This window comes from Falco punctatus (assembly GCF_963210335.1).
Source record: "Falco punctatus genome assembly, chromosome: 19".
NCBI lineage: Eukaryota > Metazoa > Chordata > Aves > Falconiformes > Falconidae > Falco > Falco punctatus.
Genome location: NC_137599.1, coordinates 1,229,121 through 1,248,575, shown reverse-complemented (window position 1 = coordinate 1,248,575; position 19,455 = coordinate 1,229,121). Strand labels below are relative to the sequence as shown.

At 42.9% G+C, this 19,455-nt stretch overlaps 1 long non-coding RNA gene across 1 annotated transcript in view; it reads left to right on the top strand.

Annotated features, from left to right (window-relative positions):
* The first annotated feature begins 224 nt into the window (after positions 1–224).
* The window catches only part of LOC308055388, a 25,270-nt gene continuing 6,039 nt past the window's right edge, over positions 225–19,455 (top strand). Inside the window, exon 1 of the long non-coding RNA XR_013924522.1 lies at positions 225–17,723. This is a non-coding gene — a long non-coding RNA (uncharacterized lncRNA). The remainder of the gene's footprint in view (positions 17,724–19,455) is intronic.

The following is a 19,455-nucleotide window of genomic DNA, read 5'->3' as shown; positions in this document are numbered from 1 at the left end:
GCTCTGCCCGCAGGGTGCCTGGGTCCCCGCCGGGCACGGGCGGGTGCCGGGGGAGGGGGGAAACCTGGAGGGGGGGTTCAAAGGTCGCCCTATCCCCCCACCCCCTTCCTTATTGTAGGGGCGGCGGCCGGGGCCGGCCGGTGGGGAGGAGGATGGGGAGGAAGGCGCGGAGGGAAGGAGGCGGTCGGGGACGCGCACACACACACACACACACACACACACACACACACACAGAGCCGGCTCCCGCCTCCTCCCCGCCCCGGGCTGCAGCCGGGGCTCTACAGCTTTTTAGCCTCAAATGGAAAACGAATTCTAAATTCAGGTATTTCCTGGCATTTTCAAGGCTGAACTCACAGCTTCCCCGGCGACACCTTCCCGGCTGTTAGGACCAGCCAGCTGATGCCGAATTAATTCGGTGTGGGGAATAAATGCGTTGCTGTGAATCAATGAAACGCCCGAGCGTTACTTGCCAGTGGTGGAAAAAATAATGCGAAGTCGGTGGGCGAGTGAGTTATTGGTTTACAAGAAGTGCCAGACTACAGTAAATCCCACGCGTGAATACAATGGCGGGATTGTTGGTTTACGAGAAGGACAGGGTCGGATGCTTTGTATTCTACTTTGCAGAAACATAATTCCATCCTTTTCCAAAGGGCAAAACACAGGGAGACCACATTACCCGAGTCCGACGTTTGCAATGGCTTTGCCTCCCCTCGTTTCCAGCCTGGGAGGGAGGATGGGGGCTCCCCTCCCCGACACCCCCCCACCCCCACCCCCAGCTTTGGAGGGATTCCTGAGGTACTTCAGGCCATTTGCACTCAGGGACAGTTCAAAACCCCGCAGGTTTCAGCTGACACCCGGGGGAACACCGGACTGGCAGCTCGGGTCGGGTGACCGAAGCCACGGTTCTTGTGGATGCAGGAATAATTGCTTTAGGACTGAAGAAATCACAGCTGAAAAGTTTAGCGCAGTTACAATTAAGAAAAACGTAGCTGTCCCCGTCTACACGTCAGACAAACGCACCACTGAACTAGTGTCGGTCGAGGCGCAGGAATTCCCATCTCCCTTCTCTCCGAGTGGGATAAAGGTTTTAATATTCCCTAACCTTAAAGTCCTCCGGGTAAATAAGGACGGCGGCAGAGCAGCAAGGACGTTGCAAGGCTCAGACCTCACGTCACCACAAGCATCAATGCCCCGGGCCTTTTTCACTCGTTTTCCCTAAAAATCAAGGACATTCCTTGTATTTTCCCTTCGCCGCTGCGGTGCAGAGTAACACCCCGGGCGAGTTGTGTTGCAAACCAGCTGGACCTATGACCACGGTCAGATATTTTTTTTTTTTTGGGGGGGACGGACTGAATATTTTTTTTTGGCTCAGTACCGGATCGACTCGCAGCGGCCCAAGGACCCCCCGAGCCCGCTCCCCCCGGATTCCTCTCCCGGCACTTGCTGGTTTTCCTGGTGCTGGGGACACGGAGCAAAGCGCGGAGCTTCCCACGGAAGGAAACCCGGTGCTTTCCCTCTGGCCCTTGGAGATATAGTAATTAAGAGCCTCCAATTATAATCGAGACTCGATATCCATTTGAGAGCTTCCCTGAAAAATTTAAGTAACTGAAATGCATTTATCAATATATTAGTAAGTGTACGAATATTAGCATCAACCATTAAGTTACTGTTAATATTAATACAGTAATAACTATATTGATAAATACTATAATATTAATGCATACGTATAATAATAATCGTTAACAAAATATCATCCCTTTATTTAATCTTTTGATTTAATACCTGTACCCACATATGAACATCTAAAGGAGCCGTCAGGGCAGTGCAGCGTCGCAGGCTCCGAGGGCACCACGTTACTCAAGGCACAAACACAATTTTCTCGTTTTCTCTGTTGCAGTCACACAGCTGGTAGGAAAGGTTTCTTTCCATTTCTTTCCTTAGTTTATTCCTACATCCCAAAACGCAAAAAAAACCCCAACTCAACAACCCCCCATCAAAAAACCCCACGCCAAAACTCTGACAACAAAGTCTTGAAGTAACATTATAAAACAGAAAAATAATTATAAAATAGGTTAATTTTTTTTTCTCCACTTAGTCCCCATGTTGCCTCAATTACCCTAATTCCTGCAGGGAGAGGAGGTTTCCCCTTCCTCCCTCTCTGTAATATTCCAGCATTACCTGTTTTTTAGCTGTTCTGGGAAAACGGATGATTTTTCCTCTCCCGTTTTGGTGCCACTTATTTTGAGGCTCCCCCCCCGGGGCCTGGCAACCCCTGCTGGGCTTTGGGGGGGACAGTCACCCTCACAAACCCTCCCCCGGGAGGGAAGGTGTGCTGGGAGGCAGGGAGGTGCCCGCTAATAACCAGCTGCTCCCCCCAGGGCTAGTAGGAGGGATCGAGCTCCCATCCACGGAGGCAACTGTTTTATTTTACGTTAATCATTGGATTATTAAAAATGAGCCGAAGCTGAAGGTGCCCCCAAGGTGCCCAACAAGGTGCCAATATAGTCATTAATTTAAGGAGAGGTTTGTTTGTGAACAGCTCAGCTGGGACCACCTCCACGCCTAAATTATGTTTTATTTCGGTTTCATTTTCTTCTCTTTTTCTTCTTCCCGACAAATTTACCCTGCGGGGTCCGGGGGTCCCTGAGATCCTGGCCATGAGCAGGGTCTGGTTGGAAAAACTCGAAACTTTCCCTGTTAAATCATTTGTGTCCTCATGAAACGTTAATGGAAATGGAATAATAATTTTTTCATCAACCTTTCCCAACCCCATTTATACCTTTTCACATCTTAATTTCCAGGTGATCTCTACAGCTTCTTGTCCTCCAGCAAGGGAAATCAATTTTCTTTCTTAATTATCAAACAATCAGGATGTAAAAAACCGAAACAGATTACAGTGCAACCATAAATTAAAAATTAAACACACGTGCATGGTGTCAGGAAAGTTAGATACAAACTAGACATTTTTTCTACCATTTACCTCTCTTTGCACCTAAGTTATTTTTCCTTGCTCCCGCTGACTGGCACCTTTCCCTGACCCAGAGACACTTCCTTGTGTCCATGCCAGGTGTTGGGAGCTGACTGCAGATCATGGTTTCCACTCAAAAATTCCTCATTTTCAGAGTTCTGATTTTTAAATTATTGTATATATTTTTTTTGTTTTAGCTTGCACAGTATTCTTTTAAGTCTAGAGATTGAAACAGCCAGCACCATAATTTTCAGAGCAGGTTTGATATACTTGGCTTCAGACACCTGAGCTGTTCCCTGCCTCCCTGTGGCGATAACTCACAGCCTCCCTGGGGAACCTGACGAGCATTTTGGTGGTCTTAGACTATATTTTGCCTTCTTATTTTAGTCTAATCCCTGCTGCTCATCAGTGCAGTTGGGGAATAACTTGGATTTCCAAAACATAACACAGGGGGCAAAAAAGATTCATGATGGCAGGGTTATTCACTGCCTAGAAAGTCCTTCAAAAGAGATTTTCAGTCATTCCCTCTGACAACCGTCCTTCCAGCGTCATCCGGAGTTGTTTCTTTACAGCAGAAGAGGCAGACCACGTGCAGACACTTGCACACTCACACAGCAGGAGATGATCTGGCCAGCCATCCTCTTCCCATTTCCAAGATAACCTAGACTTTTCAATACCTGTGCCCACACAATTTTATATTCTCCAGAAGGAGGGGCAGATCTGGGTTCTCCCTCCTTGCACAGTGTATGCACATCAGAGTACTTCCCAAGCACCTGTCTGGCAGATGGTTCACGATTAATGTTGCCTTTCCACTGTTATGTACAACTTCTCCTGCTGACTAGTCACGTACCGCAAGACATCAGGCAGCGCTGGATCACTTTATGAATGCCAGGACCAATAAATACTGCTTGCTGGTCCTTGGTGTTGTGAGCAATGTTACCACCCGTGTGACTTAATGTGATCATATATTTCTGCACCCAGGCCCCAACTGTTAAAAGCAGGGTGTGTGACGTTGCCATCAGTGGCTTCGTATTTCCCATTCATTCCTGAACACGAGTCCAAAACGCTATCGGTTGTTGCTTAAGAAAATAAATTAAGAAGTAAATATTGTTTCCTCATGGCTGGCTTACTGTAATCATCTCTTCGCTTGAGCTCCCCCTTTTCTACTGCTTGTAGAGAAGACATTTCCCTCAGATCTATATGGCTGGTATCCTTTTAAAAGGTAGAGGGGTTTTATCTTGGATATTCTAAAAAATCTGTATTGGCTCCCCCTGATCCCTACACTTCTTGGCTATAATGGCCCAGGGATTTCAGACACAATGCCTCTTCTGGCTCTGCTGTGAGGAAGGAAATCTAGAATTAGTTTCAGCAGAAAGGAGTCAAAGCACTCTACAAGCTACCTCCCTCCCTGTCTCTGCTAGAATATAAATCTTCAGATATATGTTGTAATGAAAGAAGCCATCCCATATGCACTGGAACTAATTAAATCCCAATCACATGTTCCCAACAGAGGCGATGTGCCTGGGGAGCAGCACAGCTCCTCCATGCAGAGAAGCGGAGACTTGCACCTTCCTGTCCAGGCTGGCAGCTGGGATTACAGGCCCCTGAAGGATGCAGAGCTGATGTTTTGGCTCCTGACCCGTGTTAAGCCTCTGTTATTCTGGGTTTGCTCCTATTGTCCTAAAGCTGGGGTGGGAATGGGGTAGGTCTTCTGCTGCACTCACATTTCCCTTTGGTACGTGGTTTTATATCCTGAGAGCCCTAATCCTGCAGCAGGTGATCCACATGGCTTGTGCTGGACTGCAACAGTTTACGATAGGGCTGTATTAAAATCATATTAAGTGATGGTATTGGTAGGACGGAGGAGGACTGACCGCTGGCAACTTAGCCTTGGCAGACCAGCTGTCTGAGATGGGGCGGTCTGAACTCAACCCAAAATGGACCCAACTGCCCCCAATGTACCATTTCTTTCAGGGAAGAAGGAAAAATGGAAGCTGAGGCTTGTTGTGCCACTAGCTCTTGAAATGAAGCTATCAGAGGACAAGTATCTACACTGGCTGAAAAGCAATATGTATGGAAACTGATGCAATTTTCACATGCAGATAAACCCTTTAATCTCATTTTGCATAATTGTATTGTTGCAAAGGGATTATGCACTATTGAAACTACCGATATTCTCTAGCCTAGATAATTTCTCAGAGCCTTTAGTTGACAGTATTGCTGTATATAATAATTATGGCTCATGATCATCTTACTTTGCCCAGCTGTTATTGATACAACTCATCAGCCAGACGTTGTTCTAAAAACATACTACTAATAAATGCCACTGAAACCTGCGTGCATACAAAATATGATGGAGTGAAAAATAATAAACCTGCTACAGTGAATGATCAGAACAAAGCAATAGCCACATATAGTGAGACCTGAAAGCCTTCAAGGCAGAGACATTTACTGGAATTGCTTCCAAAATACACAACTCAAAGTGGGCAGAACAAAAGAGGTTTGGTTTATCTCAGCAAGGAGCCAATTTATACCAGAGAAATCAAGGAGATGGTATTTGATATTTGTACACAATGGCATATCTTAGCTGTATTAGCTCTTGGCACCTCAGATCCTGAGCTCCAGTGGCACCAGAGGGGTGAGGGTGTCACTGTACTCTATAACAGATAAAGCTGCCAGCCTGTTCTTTTGAGGACCTTCCCCACAGAAATACCCTTTTCCCTAAGCTTTCCTGTAACTCCTCTTTGCTACCTCCCATTTCACCAGAGTTAAAATGAAAAAATGGCATTAGCTTCCTTCTCTGCTAATTGGACTATTAAGTGGGAAGCACTGAGAAGTCAGCACCATCCTGTGCTCCCCCCTGGGACGAGCAGCAGGGAAGTGGCAAATGTACAAGCGCAGATACTGTAAAACACTCTTCCTAGTCAAATGAAGTGAAGACAACTGAACCTGTACTTGCCCTTAGCTGAAGGGCAGTGTCAAAACTTCATTTTCTTTTTGATTAACCCCCAGATTAAGTAATTTAAAGGGAAGGAAAGTGATTCTGCTGAGTGACACTAATTTCAGTCTGATTCATTTTACAGTGTTGTAAAAACAATTATGTGCCTGGCACCCTCCAGAACATTGAACACTGTTCAATAACCATCAGATCTACTGAGATGAAACTGATACAGCTTGTTAGAGCATAAACTTATTGAAAATGTGCTTTGCAACCAGACCAAGTGGACAGTGGCTTCTTTTTTTTTTTTTTTTTTTTTTTTTTAGTATATGAGCTAGGCAGGTTTTCCTCAACTTAAATCAAAAGGCACAATTGCTATAGTCACTTTTGATCAGATTTCTAAAGAAGTCTAATTCTCATTTGGGCACTTAATTGGATTATTCTGATTATTCAGAAGTATTAAAAACATGTGGGATAATGTGTTAGGGGCTTTCAAAGGGCTAAACTTTTGTCACAGCTTGGGACAGATTTTTAAGTATTTTGCAATTATGTAGAAGCCAGAAATGGCCAGGTTCTATTTAAGTTGTTTAATATAAAGTACATTCCCAGTGCAGTTGCTCCCAAGGATATCCCATCCCGTCCTAACCCACGGGTCAGGGCCACACACAGCACACTGAAGAACTTTCAAAAACCCAGTTTTTCTGAAACTACTGCTTTGATTTGCTGTTTTCTGACTACATTTACAGATCTGGCCATTTTAATACCTAAACTGATATCACTGTTAAACCAAAAAAGAAAAGAATTAGTTCTGTATCTTTTTCTTTTTCCACACTGACACAAGAAAATGAAGAACTGTACAGCTCAGAAACTTCCTTTTGTAGACATAGAACCTCTTTTATTGAGACTCTGCTATTGAAATAGATGACCTGAAAACATAATAACTCAATGAAATTTACTTTTCCAGAATTAAAAGGCAAGAGGTGATGGATACCCTGAATATACCCGACAGTACCATGAAGGTCTGCTATCAACACTGAGAAGGTCAGAACAAGGCTGTAGAAATGAATATTATGGGATCTGACACTTTCCAAGAGTCAGTAAGAGCTAAAGCCCCTAAGGGTTATCTTTGCTATTCGTTCCAAGCCTGTGCCATTAATAGCTGGAGCAGGGACCAAAACCAGGCCAAAGCTACCAAAAAGTTCTACTCCACATTGGAGAGAATGAGATTTGATTCTGTTCCTCACTCTGTGGGTCACAGATAAAGTTCCAGAGAGGTCCAGTGACACAGATGATCATCTCTGCCAGGTAGCAATGGGCTCGGTGCCTCAGTTTCCCTATCCACAATACCACTGCCATAATAATATTTTCCCAATCCATTAGTGGTGCTTTGTACAAGCAGTGTTTCTAATACACCATGCTTCATTTCTTCACGTACATTTGGCTCCAGAAATGAAGGATGAAGGATAAAAGAAAGAGGTACTAATTGCCTTGATTGCTGCCCCTCAACGTTTTTTTAATATGCTGTTCAATAATATACATAATATGAAATGTGCTTCTCCCTTCTTTATACTAAAATATTCTTCCAGTATTTAGAAGGTCTGAAATTTTTCTCTCTACCTGCCAGATCTCCTTTCAACTCAGAAATCCTTCTGCCTTCCACTGTGTGGGTGCTCACACGGCAGTGAATCACTGTGCCAAGAACCTAGCTACTAGAAAAAAAGCAAGGAGGCAATCCATGACCCCTTCCCAGGCTCACATTATCTTTCTCGCAGTGACCTGATTAACTGCATCTCATGTATGTGGTAGTTTCCAGTGACTTACATTGTACTGTATTTTTACATAGGAACAGTCTTGGAATGGGTAGCTTAATTTCTACCAAAAAATCCTATTAAAATATATGAAAAGATTCGTATCTTATTGATGTCCTGCACAGTAATTATCTTCCTTAACGCAGACACATCTGTCTCACAAGGCTAAATAGCTTGTATCAGGAGCCGATTCAAAGTCAGATTGATGGTACAGACTAAATTCATTCTTCGTGCAACACTGCTGAGGTCGGTGAAACACAGAGCATCAGCCCAGTCTATGTTACAAAATTGGCTACTGTTAAAAAATGAGCTAAAAAAAAAAAAAAAGAAAAAGCGAGGATGATACACTGGTTACCTTTTAATTTTGTTTCATGTTGCTATTCTGCTGGGGCAGAGATTTTCACCCGTTGCTCAGTCAGCTGTTCATTCCCCACCTTCCCTCAGTGACTGCCCACTTTCAACTAAACCAATTGTAGCTACCTCTGCAGTGGATCTGCAAGTGCTTTTGTTAAAAATCACAACAAAACAACAGCATTTTCCTAACATAATTCCACAGGTGAAGTTCAAAGTAGGAGTGCTGAACACCAATCTGGCACAATTAACAGCAGCAGGCTCCAGACACAAGGATGACCAGGCAGAATGTTTATATTTGTTCTGCTGCTAGTAGAGGAACCATGACGCAAGAGCCTCAAATCTTTCTTTCATCAAGACAGATGTTGTGAATGCTTTGGACTGGGACAATGCCTCCTTACCTAATTTTGTCAATACGTTGTAAACAAATGTACATTTTGTGAAAATGAGGTTGCAAAAGAAATTGCCTTATCCAATGAAGCAATTTGTCAGACACAAGGTCTTTTTGCCTCTCTAATCAGATGAAAACTAGGCCAAGGAAGGGCATATCTATGAGTAGTTGAGTGCTTTCTTAACAGGGTTAAGTGCAAAATGAATGACTCTCAATGGAGCACTATAAACAACAATGCTTGCCAAACCCCCAGACTTACAAGATCACAGTTGGTGTTCCTCTTCTTGGCCTCTTCCATCCTTTATTCTTCACAAGTCTCAGAAGTGAGACTGCTATACCACATTAATGTATTTATTTTTATGCTCTTTACAGTCTTATGAGAGTCACAGATCTACAGGTTTGTTTTAAACATATCTTGCCCTATGAAGAGAAAATTTTCAAGATGTGGTGCAAGCACTCAGCCGTTCAGCTGAAGTTCAGTACAGAGAACTAACTTCCCTCAGTAATGATATTCCACTAGGTAGATCAGACACTGCCCTGACATTCTTAGCAAAGGATTTTTCATTGAGCAAAACAAGAGCTGGCAGCAACCAGATACCATCATAGCAAGCATAGATACATCAAGTTTTGGTACAAGAGTTTCACATCAGGACACCCACAAACTCCTGACATTTCTTTTTTAAAGGCAAATTTCCCACATCTATTGATGGATGTTATGTGCTAGCAAAGCTGTAAAAATGGAAGCAGTTGCCAAAGAGTATGTTTAAAAAAAGAAGCAACAAAATGGTTCTGTCAGTTCCTGATTAACAATATTGTCTATAGAAAACAGGATCTCTCTGATTTGGGGAAATAAAATCTTTGGGAGTAGGGGTTTGCTAAAGCCCCATAAGGAAGGAAATAGAATAATTAGTAGATTAATGGTATGTCCACACTATAGGCTGAAGCTTTAAACAAGCTAGTTCATATTCTGGAAGCAGTATAGCTAAGGCAGAGCTGCACATGCATTGCCAGTTCTCAGTGAGTAAATTAAAGATAGCTCAGATATTGCTTCACAAAGGGGTTCCCAAATTAGGTTGCTCCCCATGCTACAAATTTGCATGCAGAGGGGCGTTCCATTATTTTAGTGGTACTCACTTGTCATTTTAAATGACCTATGTGCCATTGCTCATAAAGGCATCAATCACAGTTTGAGACCAGCTACTTCCTACTACCACTACAAGACTGCCCAACAGATACACGCTTTGGAAGCAGATGGAAATCACACACTGAAAGAAAGCACACCCTTCCCCACCAGCTTGGGACATCCTTCCTACAGATGTCATTAAACCTATGCATGGGTTTAATGATATAACTGAACAACTTGCAAAACAGATCCTAAAAATCCTCTACCTGGCAGCATATTTGTCCTGTATTGTTTCCAGTAACAACGTGATGGTCAAAGTGAAGGCAGCAGAAGCTAGCACCTTCCTTGTCAAGGTTTTCCCTTCCCAATATAGCTTCCATCAAGTCAATATATCATTTCTGAGGCAGTTATCATACACTGAATATTTCTGATTAATCATCTAGCACACAAAGCAAATCGATTTCCCTCTTAGCAGTGCTCAATCCTTCATTCCCAAATCACTTTAAAACTAAAATTAGGAATTTTTTGCTCTTTTTATACTTAGCCTTAACAGCTATAAATAGTATACTGAGGATATAATGCTGAGTCAGAGAAAGAAAAGTCACCCACTGAGTGATGAGTAACTCTCATCTCTCCTTCCTACAGTGTGAAGTCAAACCTAGCAAGTGATAAGGCCCACTGAAGTGCACCATTTTTCACAGAATGCAGTTCACTCCTGGCTGGGTAGGACCCACTATTTGCAGAATACTTCGGAAAGGTGATAGTTCTTGGACACATAGATGTTATCACTTAGTTTCTCCTCCTCCTCTTCCTTTGTCCTCAAATTTATTTGTAGCTTCCACGGTTTGTAACTTAGGACACACTATGCTATTCTTTGTGTCAGAGAACTAGTATGCTGCGGCTACAAGCCATTTGATATTTTCATAAGGAGATCAAGGTTTTAGAGGACTGGAATTAGCTAACAGAAAAAATACTGTGACTATAGACCTCTGAGTTTTTTTACTTGCTAATCTGATTCTCTGTTCTGTTGCAGGGTGATGAACACAGACTGCATGGTCTCTTGGGTCTGGATTGGAGTTGTAGCCATCCAGCGTCTCCAAATCTTACTTGACATTTGCTAAAAATCATATCCAGCCTGAAGCAACAGAGACAATATTGTTCAGCATATCATAGCTCACAGATGGGCTGAAGAAATAGGTTTATACTACATCCTAGGTGTAATTACAGGCACCCATACTTGCCTAGAGTTGAACTGCTGTGGTATTGAGTGGCTCCAGGAAATGCTAAAGGAGAAATTGTGAGCCCAGTCTATCCCTTTGCATGGAACTTTTTGCAGAAAGCAGAGCCCAGGCCCCACTGCCTTAATTACTGGGACTATTAAGATACAACAACTGATATGAAAGCCCTTCCTAGAAGATCCCTCACCTACATACCTCAAGCTGCATATAAACCAAATTCCTGTGTGATTTGATGGCTACCTAGAACACAGTATACATGCTGTATTAGGAAGTTAAATATATCTTACAGGTGACAGAGACTTGTGGAGCCAGTTGAGGGGATGCACTATGCTTGATCCCAGCATCTAAGATCAGAGATAAATAACACAGGAAAGCTGGAGGTTTTGCTGCTGGTTTCAACAAGGAATTGTGAACAAGTCACTTAAGCTGGAAAAAAAACCCACCTTACCCAGCCTGTTCTTGGTAAAGTGATGCCAGCTCTTTTTTATATATATTGCAAAGAGGCAAGCAAATCAGTAACACCCATCAGTTTGAAATTGTAGCCTCAGGTTGAATGCAGAGTCAATACTAGTCTAGCATGTGCTGGCAGTAGAAGGAACTGGCATTAACTTGCTGTGCTCTGAGAACCGCAGTCTGCCCCTTCCATTGCCAAGTAGCTGCCACCGAGGGCAGTGGATAGGGCTGAGATACCTCTGTGTGCAGAGAACTGGAGTGAAGCTGGACGCAAAGGTGAGGCCACGGCGGCCGGCAACGCTCCCCACGAGTGCCCAGGAGCGCAGCAGCAGCTTTCCCACCGATTCGGTGTAGTCTATCCCCCTCTGCCGTCCGGCCCCGGGAAGCTTGCGGGAGATCTGCAAGGAGCCAAAACAATCCGAAACTGGGGGTAAGGAAGAGGCTGATGGTAGCAACCAGCTGGCTGACACACACCACCAGCACCCCCACCACCCCCCAGCCCCCCAAAGCAGTCAATACGTGATTGTACTGCAGGATCAGGGCCCTTAAGTAACTGGGACTTGGATTTGTGATTCAAGACAACATCAAACACATGTATTTCAAAGTGAGCACTACCCTGGAGTAATTGGGGGAGCAGATATGATGGTTATGTTTCATAATAGCCTGTGTTGTTACCTACATTTTAATAACATCTGCTATATGCAGCCACATCTGGCTGGTAGTGCAGCCCTATTCTGCATGCAGTTATTAAAAGTGGACGATATTCTAGAAAGGGCAGATTTTTTTTGATAACAAACACAAATGTGACTGAACTGGTATGTTTCTACCCTAACATTGCAATAGTTCAACCTGTGTACAGCTTCTTTATACCATTATAACTGTATGCATGCCTGGAACCTTCTGTTGCTCAAATTATTACTGAGTTAGAGCAATCCCATTTAATAGTATAGGAAAGGATTTAGGAAGCAAAATGTAAAGAAGAAATGTATACTTGTGGACCATATTTTAAGACTTATGCCTTGCACAATCCCAGCACTGCAGCTGATTTCTTTACAAAGAAAGAACACAAAAGGAACATCACAAGAGAAATGCTTGCAATAGGAAAAAATATTATGTCTGGGTAAACATAAAAAAAAAATAAAAATGCCTATCACAGCTGATGAAGATAAATACAGTGAAGATGTAGAATTGTGATAGCATGATGATCTAAGATTACAAGCAAAGTCTGGAGAGTGGTAACATCTTACTAGACAAATCAGTGTACCTAGGAAAAGCAGGCAAGCATTTAATCTCAGGACAAAAATTGAAACAAATCCCATTTATGCTGTCAAGCTGGAGTACAAACTCCCCACTGTGGAGTTTTCTTCCCAATTTTGGTGTTCAATTCTGTTAATCATCTGAGTTTCTTCACTTGATTTATTCAACAGCAAAACATTCAGTGCATTGGGGAAACACAAAGAGATGCTTTGAAGACTTACATCAAGCATATGGAAGATGTACAAGACAAGGTAAACACCACCCCCTCTGGGAGTAGCTTAGAAATGTTCTCTCCTTTTTACCTCTTACTACCAGTGTCTTTTTCTCTGGCAGAATTAACTCTGTTCTTGTTAATGAAATAATTTGTCAGATGCACGCATACATTATCCTGCAAATGAATGAACAAGATGCAGGGTTAGAAAGGTATTAGCCTCCTCCCTTCTTCTCTACATGATCCTGGTCACACTGCATAATGTACAAAGCATCTTAATTAAGCACAGAAGATTTAATGGCACTAAATATGATCAGCCCTATACTGATCCCATTACTCTAAAGAACCCAATAAATGAGGCTCAACAGTTTCAATTTCACTTCACTGCAATCTCATCAGCATTCCAATTCCATCACTTCTGAGAAATCAGCAGTTTCAATGGAAGATAACCCTCTTTCCCAGTCAGGCCCCATTCTACAACCACTTATTAGTAGAGCTAATTCTGTGTTGGAATGATCCAGAACTGCATACCAGAACCTTTTCCAGCCATCAGATAAGCCACGACTTCTTTTCATAAAGAAGTAAGCCAAACTATCTTAGCATTTAGGACCTTTTCTCCTCCCAAGATTTCCTTTAACTATCCTCCCCACCTCCCCCCACCCCAATGCTTCATGAAAAATAGTAACAGAATAATACAGAAAGTTAATTACATGTGTATTTATAGAAGAACTAACTGTGCCAAAACTTGTCTGCAGCACTGATTTGGATAATATAACACATGCTGTATTCTACTGTAGAATTTGCTCAAATATTTCACGCATAATTTTATTTATGGCATTCAGATACTACAAAGATTAATTGCCAGTATTTATGAAGTGCTTAGAGATTCTCAAGAGAAAGATGCTACGGACAGTCGAACCATTACGATTTCTCCATATCTCTGGTTGCTATGTATTGAACTGTCATTAACTTCTGCTAATAGGCTTGTTTACTTACCAAGCTATTATGCAAAAGGTCAGAGGATGCTGAAGTAGCAAAATGTGTAAGGCCCTCATTATAGACAAATATCCTCAGAGGGTCATGGGATGTCAGCAGCACATAAATCCTCAGATCAAACTTTAATCTACCAAGAATAAAAGCTGGGAAGGAGAACATGAAGCCAATTTGCTTCTAAACTTCCTTGGAACACCAGAGCAACACTGTAACTCATTAATCGCTATCGCAAAGGTGACAAGGCTAGCTGATGTCCCCACTGAAGTACTTTCTAAGTCAGAATTACACTCTAGCCTGGTGCTGAGGTGGGAAGGATACTGTAAATGTCTCTTACTGGGGTGTAGTAACACCTACCAAACTAGAGCTTGTGTCTGCACTACAGCAAGTGTTCACGGGTTCTCCACTTAAATTTAAAGCCATAGCTGGTCATTGTACAGCTCAGCGAGTTTGAAGTTTACTTAAAGCATGAATGTTTGAAGGAATGAAACACGAACAACAGAAAAGGAGCCTGTTGGTCAGTCCACCCTACCTCCTGCTTAAGAGGATCCAATTTCCTACTTTCTTTTTCTCTGAGCCAGAGGCTCTGTGTGTCCTCCTTTCCATTCCATATCTTATTTTTTCCAGACGTTCATAGACTTTCATTCTTTCCTTGGAACATTCCCTAAAAAATAACAATGAGGTCAATGCAAAGTCAAACAAATTTAGCCCATAAAATAAAGTGTGACCAAAGGTCAACAATAAACCAAAGTAAATGAAGGTTTTGCTCCTCAGATTATTAGAAGTCCAAACAACTAGAAGCTTAATGAAGTTTTTGTATTAGAACTTAATTAAGGACATGACTTAAAAGTGTCAATCAAAAACACTGTGGTGAGAAACTTGTTTGGAACAGGACAATAGGGCTTAATGGGACTCCTGAAAAATAAGTATCTTTTTAGTGCTCATTCATGGATGAAGGATAAAGTTTTCCTTGTTCAGTTTATCTATCCTGAATGCCCTGAATTCTTGTCAAGGTGATTCTGCCGCAAAATATTAGAAGTCATTTCTGAACAAGAGTTTACAGAATAACATATAAAGTAGACATTTTTCTTTTGACAGCGATGAATTCTTTTGACAGTGATGAATCTGAAGGAAATGACCAGTGGACGCTATTTATGGCTGACTGACCACATCAAGGCAAGGCTAAACAGGATATTAAAACACCAGCTCAGTGACAAAGCAGCACGGAATGGAGGGATTACCCTTGAGATGTAAAGCTGGCAGATCATATCCTGTCTGGGTTTTATGTCCTCCTCAGATTTGTCTGCCCTGACAGGCAAGAGTCCAGTTTACAGATACAAGTCTTGCGATTACTTGATCTGCTGTTGGGCTACAAATTGTCATGACTATGAGGAGGGAAACAGAACAGAGGGAAACTATGAAATAATGAAATGATTGCATTAAAGCTGCTTTCTAATGTCAGTTTTCTAGGCTTGAGTTTTTAAACAATTGCAAGAATTTTGCAGAAGCGTAACTTTAACTGTAACAGCAAATAGGATTGTAAGAATTTTGTAAGATTAAAGAACAAGGACTACTTTCCTTCAGCCCTCTGCACTTAAAGTTTTAAGTGACAGTTACTTAATTTTCCTGATTTATTTTCTAAGACTAATTTCTAACTAGCCTAGCATATTAATCTTCACATAGCATTCGGGAGAGGCTTCTAATATGCTGGAAGTTAGCTCCTTCTGACATACAAATAATAGAATTTAAATCCAATGCCCCAAAAATAATTGTGCCAAGAAGAAAGTTAAGCTTTACTCTGCAGGAAGACACTAAGAAAGAAGTTGAATTATTTTGGGAAGAGCTTTACCACCCTGCTTATGTTCCTAGCCAGCAAAAATTTCCTACAGACCTTACTCCTTCCAGGGAAGTGGCTAATTTTCTGGGGAAAGAAGTCCAGGGGAAAAGAAAAAGCCAGAAACAAATATTTTGATCTTCACCTTTCTGACTGCAAAAGAACAATAAAGGAATCATCACATGCATATAGCCTAACCAACTCACTCTCACAAGCAGTTGATTATTTTTCATTTCCTCTAATCGATCTGCTGAGACATCTGTGCAGCATGCTGTTCGCTCATTATCTCTTGCTCCCCAAAAGCCATACCCGCTAGCAGCTCCACACACAGCATCGCAGAGCAGAAGCAGTTTCAAGAGAATGAAGATTTGTAATTTCAAACTCTCTGCTTGCACTCAGAGGGACATGTGGAATCTCTGTTCAACTAGATCTCGGCAATCAATCAAGGTGGATTGCTTTTGCTGGCTGTGGATGTATTATTTACAAACTGTCCACTTTAGATAATAATCTGGGCAATTAGTCATAAATGACTACCAAACAAACAGACAAATTCTTACTGTTTCAGAAGCTTCATACTAGCTAGCAATAACTGCTAGAACAAACAGTTCCATTGACGTTTCTGATGAGTGGTGAAAAACAAAGATTCCTGGAATACAACTCTGAATAATGCTTTATTTGGATTGGGAACGGAGCCATTTACAGTGTTTCTTCATGTTCTTCTCTGAAGGCACAAATCCAGAAAATACTGGCAAGAGCTCAGACTTACTAAGTTTTGACTTCTTGCCTAACTTCAGTCATTATGAGAGAAATATGCATAATGATCACAAGCTAGTACTTCAGAAAGATTAAACATTAGGGATAGCACATACTCACAAAGAGCAAGTGTTACAACAACAGGGGACACTCCGGGGCCAATAAAGAAACACTCGAAGGACTGGTAGCACATGCCTGAAGTCAACAGCGTCAGTGGGGGAATTCCGAGGACAGGCTGCCAAACTGCAAAACAAGGCGCACAGACACTAAAGCTGTTGATTTCTAACAATTCAATTGATATGTTAAAATAATGCTGACCCTCGTGCAACTGTAAATTTACTAGTCCTTTAGGAATCGACTCCACCACAGTTATTTTGGCTTTCCCAGCCAAGATGGGACAGAAACGCTTTCCCCACGCTTCATCCTTGTGCCAGGAGCAGACTCTAGCACTCAACAGACCCATCTATGGCTACAGAGCAATTTTTGAAGCATTTTTTTCCTCAGGGTTTCACCCTCACACCTGTCACGCAGCCCCTGGCGTTATTTCAACGCCAGTAGGAGAATCCCGGGGCAGGAACCTCACAGAGACCGCCACCCCTGTAACGGCCCTCAGCAGGCCCGGAGGCACGGCTGGGCCTGCAGCACAGGGAGCTAGGACCCCGCAGCCCACACAGCGGCAGGCCCAAGCCGGGAGGGCCGGTACCCCCGCGGGGCGGGCTGGCAGGCTGCGCGACCCACCCCCGCCAGCCGCTGAGGCAAAACAACGGGACGAAGCCCGCAGCAGCCGGGCCGCTAAGGGGAGCGCGCTCCTACCCTTCCCCGCCTCCTGATTGGGCAAAACAACCTGCCTGATACCCCTCTCGCCCCGCCTCCTTAATAACATTTGCTGCTCCATTGGGCTAAGAGGCCAGGAGGGCCTCTGGTTGGATAAAGCAGCAAGGGGCGGGGGAGGTGTTGCTAGGGCAACAAGAGGACGCGCTAGCGTCACGGGCGTGCGCCGGTGTTACGCGTGCGCATCCAGCCGCCTCCTTTCCCGCCCCCAAACCAACGGCCACTAACGGCCCCGCCCCGGCAAGGGAGGCGTGGCTTCATTTGAACGGCCACAGCCAATCACAGATGGGAGGAGCGGGCTGATTTGAATATTCAGGAGGCTGCGCAGGGGCGTCTTGGGGGTGGTTGTGGGGCGTTGTCTGAGGAGCTGAGCTGGCCGGCCAGCAAGCGAGGAGGCATGGCGGGCGGGATTTGTCCGCGCTCCTCAGGGCCGGGCGGGATCCTGTGGTACAAAACCGGTCCCTACCTCAGAGCTCTGCTCTCCGTCTGTGGAAAGCTTCGTGTGGAGGGCTGGAGGCGGAGGGCTCTGCGTTTGGGCTGCTGTAGGGTGTAATTCTGGGCGGCCAGAAGGAGGGAGGTGCGTGGTTGTGAGGCCTGCAACTTCAGGTGACTTGATGTATTGAAGTTCTTCACAGGGCCAAATGTTGATCCCTAAACAGCAATGGCTATGGATGATCTTCCCATCAAGAATTTATTTGTGAGGCAATGAGTTCCAGACTTGCTTTGAAACATTCAAAAGTTTGCAGATTAGTCTGTACCAGATCTGGCCATGCTTCCCTAACTCTGGGCTAATAGTGCACAGATACTACAGCAACCTTGTCTTAAATCTTTAAACCAGCGCAAAAATAATCCGATTAAAATCATAATGAAACAAAATTATCAGCTTTGGGAAACTGAAATTAGACTCCGAGGTTGGCTGGTGCTGCTGACACAATGGGTAGCACCATTTACAATCAGAATTTGCAACAGTTGTATGAATTCAGTTCCTGCTGCCATGGAAACAGACTGACATGGCTAAAAATGGAGCAGGTTGTTCTGAGCTAATTGTTCGACACACACAAAAAAGCTTGGATTCCCTTTTCTTTTTGAGATACTGATTCCATTAAACTAACCTGCTCTGTTTCCATGGCAGCCAGCAGCAGATTTACTAGAATTCATTTTAAATTTTACAATCCTGATATGTGTCATAAGGTTAAGAGTTTTCCAACACTTTCTATAGAATTAAAGATCCAGTGAGCTCAGATTTATTTGAGCAATCTGTAGCATACTCAATAAGATGCATTCAAGTGATATATAGGTATATATTGCTTCTACATTACAGCAGTGTATTTTTCTCTTCTGCTGCTTGTAAGTACAAGGATTGGAGCCTTTACTGGAACTAAAGAAATTTTCATTTAGGATCCCGTAATGATGCATGTAGTCTGTCTTCTGTCTCTTGTTTGGCCACATGTTTTAGGATGAAGTGCAAGAATCTAATGTGTAGAGGTTGTCTTAGAAAAGTTCACTGAAAAATATGATTTAATAGCTCCTTCAAAGCTAATGTATCTTCCAAAACATGTGTTAGGGTTGTAACTGTGAGTATTCTTATAAGATCTCTTCCTTTAAGAGCAGAGGGGCATTCTAGTAGGTAGCTTGCAAGGAAGTTCCCATTTTGCGTGTTCCCATTTTGCCTGATTTGTTAAAAACCCCACCAGCATAAGGCAACCATAACACCTCAAGGCAAACTTTCTAAGTGTAGTTCTGAAAGGACAGAATACAAGTCATTAAAATTATCTTATTCTAACAGAGAAGGAACTTCCTGAAGGTGTAAAAACCACTGAGCTGCCTAAAAAAATACTGATGTTCTCGGTTTCATGTAATGAAGAGTCCATCTTCCAAACCTTTCCTACCTTTTGGATCAGATCTATCCTAACAATAGCCCTCTTTAAGGAAGGATTGTCAAACCTAATGACTCCATTAAGGCAGGCATGGGTTCATATATACTGCTACAACCAAGTAATAACTCCTAGGAATTAAAAATCCATATGGTGCTCTCAGCTGTACTACATAACGTGCAGCAGCTGCTCTCAAAAATATTATAACTGTTATTAAAAAAGGAATTAACTACACTGGATTGCTTATGAAAGTGCAATTTACTATTAAATAGAAAAAAATTTAGTGTAAAAAATGTTCAGAATCTTCAGGCTGACCATCTCTTTTGTGTTTTTCGTTGTCACTGTTTGTTTCTGGTTGCATTTAGATGCCATAATCATGACCAAGGCCCCACAGGAATACACATTATAAAAGCACATGCAATATTCTAGTCTCAT